The sequence below is a fragment of the Thunnus maccoyii genome, chromosome 2 (genome assembly GCF_910596095.1).
Source record: "Thunnus maccoyii chromosome 2, fThuMac1.1, whole genome shotgun sequence".
Taxonomy (NCBI): Eukaryota; Metazoa; Chordata; class Actinopteri; order Scombriformes; family Scombridae; genus Thunnus; species Thunnus maccoyii.
Genome location: NC_056534.1, coordinates 28,191,181 through 28,194,183, shown reverse-complemented (window position 1 = coordinate 28,194,183; position 3,003 = coordinate 28,191,181). Strand labels below are relative to the sequence as shown.

The 3,003-nt window shown below is 40.5% G+C and overlaps 1 long non-coding RNA gene across 1 annotated transcript; it reads right to left on the bottom strand.

The window, feature by feature from the left end:
* Window positions 1-331: 331 nt before the first annotated feature.
* On the bottom strand, window positions 332-1,950 carry LOC121886997. Its single transcript, XR_006092885.1, has 3 exons — window positions 1,555-1,950; window positions 1,154-1,216; window positions 332-900 (listed from the first exon to the last, which is right to left on the bottom strand). It is a non-coding gene; the product is annotated as an uncharacterized LOC121886997 (long non-coding RNA).
* Window positions 1,951-3,003: the final 1,053 nt, after the last annotated feature.

The following is a 3,003-nucleotide window of genomic DNA, read 5'->3' as shown; positions in this document are numbered from 1 at the left end:
TGCATGTAATATGGGTGATTCTACTGCAGTGTGCTGGAAATGTCAAACATGAAAGGTGAAATGTTTCACAGGCATCACTCAGTGGTGCTTTGGCATTTTGTTAGCATGCTTGTTTTTCTTCTTTTGCAAAGTCTCAACAGGCAGCATTTATGTTTGTAAGACATTAAAAGGGCTTTTGGAAAATCAGAAAACAAACAGAAGCCTCTCAAATGTCATTTCATTTTTCTCCCTATTGTGAACAGCAAGTCTTAAATATTAATACTATATTCCTCATGTTCTACTTGCACTGATGGAATAGAAGAAATGTACAAAGGACAGAACAATCCCTCATCTTTGACTAGTCTAAACTATCTTTTAATAACTGCTGTCGAAGGACTCGTCTGAGGAGACAAAACACAAGTTAAATACAGCACATTCCATCTGATGTCATTATCACGTTTAATCATGAGTCTGTGATATTTATTTGGGGATATGGAAATCCATTTGTATTTAACACTTTGTCTCAGTTGTCAGATGTGGGGAAACAATATGAATGTTTAATAAAGGCTCGAATCCCCTTAAATCCCTCTCCTTTTATTTGACATTTGGCTCAATACGCTCATTATGACAGCATTTAACATGTGACAAAGACCCACACACACACACACACACACACACACACACACACACACACACACACACCATTTTCAATGTCGCACTCTGTCTAGAAACAGAAGCACTGTATGAAAATGCATCTGAAGAATACACAAACACACACTCACGCACTCACCACCCGTCGTTCGGTTAAGCCTGTGGAATTGATGTGCCCCTAAGCCTGTTTTTTCCATGCATTATGCCCCAAGGAGAGAGCTTCTGAATGGTGGTGGCTGCCACTCACTGGAGTATAAGCTCGGGATCAGACTGCAGAAGTAAACACAGACACACACGCATAAAAATAGACATACACATACACACCTACAGGGCAACTGAGAGCAAATTTGGGGCCACAAATGCACAATTTCAGAGAGGAAACATACATTTTCAGGGGGCAACACACTGTTTCACACACAGACACACGCATACAATCAGTCCCTCTGTTCTCTGTCTCTTACTCAGTCTCTCTCCCTCACACACACACATACACACACACACACACAGGAACATAAACACTCACCTCTAAGCTAAGGGATGAAACCTGCACAGTGTGTCTCTGCCTCATGCTGGCTTAGCCACAGAGCTGAAGAACAGTGAGGGGATAGAAAGTGAAGATGAAGACATATGACAGAAAAGCTCTGTAAACAAGACACACAAACACACAAACTTACAAGCACACGCACACACACACACACATACGGGGGGGCTGCTCAGCTACAGTCAGGTGGGGTGCTTTATGTCAGACTGGCTGTCCCGTGCCATGTTTATGTCTCTTTTCTGTCCTGTGTTCAGCACTACAGGGGCTGCTTGATGTCACTTCAATGTGAGGCAGAAAGGCTGGGTGAAGGCTGACTAGGCCGCTCTGTGGGAGGCTTTGGCTTGTGTCTTAAGATGCTGCTAAACCTTTCAGACCTACAGTACCTGTGTCGTACCACTCGCTGTGCTGGAAGAGGCATCAAACTGCTGACTTTTGGGTGATCATCACTGTGTGTGGCGGGGCGTGGCACACATCCCTGTCTGTCAGAGGGTGTTCAGTGCTTATGTCTCTACATGTATTACATGCATACAGTACATGTATTGTACTGGAACACAGAGACTAATAAAAGTGTAATGCACAGGAAAACACAAGGAGTGTACTCCTGCATAGCAAATCCTATTATACTTCTATATCCCTATAGTTCACATTTTACTGTATTGCTACTGTCTGCTGTGACTTCACAAGTTTCAGTATTGTGCATTAAATTAAAAATACTGGTGATTAGAAGATTAAAAATAAAGAAGTAATTTCCTGTGTAAACAAATTAATTCTTCTGTCTTCTTTTGTATTAAAAGATTTGACTGGCAATTTTCTTTATTTTTCTTATTGTCAACAAATCTCATATGCAGAGTCTAACCAACAATGAACCTATCCTACTTACAAATGTTGTGTGTGTATTCCTCTGTTGTTGTTCAGAAAATATAAAAAACATGTCAATGAGTCACAGCATGCTACACTGGATGACATTCATCTCTGAACACAGTAGTTACCGTAATTATTTAAAAATGGCTCCAAAGATAGTAACCAGGGCTCCAGACTAACCGTCCTAGAATCGTCCCGAAAAACAATTTTAATCGTCCCAAAGTGCACATTAACCATCCCAAAATCAAAATTGTTGTTTCTTTACTTTGTAAAGCAAGACGGAGTTTGTCCGGGGCCCCTAAATCACTAAATCTGCCCCTTTTGATGTATAAGTGTTTTCTTCAACGATTTGCTTTTAAGATTAGAGATGCTGCTTTCAGTAATTGTAAATGTTTCCATGGTGACCTGTGCCTTTGCAATACAGTTTCATATTTATGTAGACTACTATGAATGCTGCCTGCTGCGATCTGCTTCTGCTCCCGATAACCCATGTGGTCTGGAAAGATTGTAGCATGCTGAGTGCACCAATTTTTCTGGCAATCTTTCTTATATAATTGTAGAAATAATTATTAGTGTCTGTGTATTTCTTAGTATTCCTTGTTGTTAGTTTGTTTAGTTGTGAGTCAGTAATTCGTGCCTGACAAAAAATGAAGCTGTCCGCTGCGGAGGAGCGGCGGACCGCAGCTCTGCTCTCTGCTATGTTCACATTTTAGAGAATATAATTAATATTTTCCTCATTAATGATGTATTATTTCACCACTTGCAACCCATCCACTATTAATCAGAATGTAATTTTTACGACCTGCCTAATCCGCGGATTAACCGTGGTGCCCGCGGATATAACTGCAATCCGTGCATCACTACTGTCCACGTACAAGCTATGTTTGGTAAGTCTTTAAGGCTTAGATTATAACAAAAAAGACCACAATACTATATTGAACTCATCTAAATGTATGCTTTAGCTAAAATAT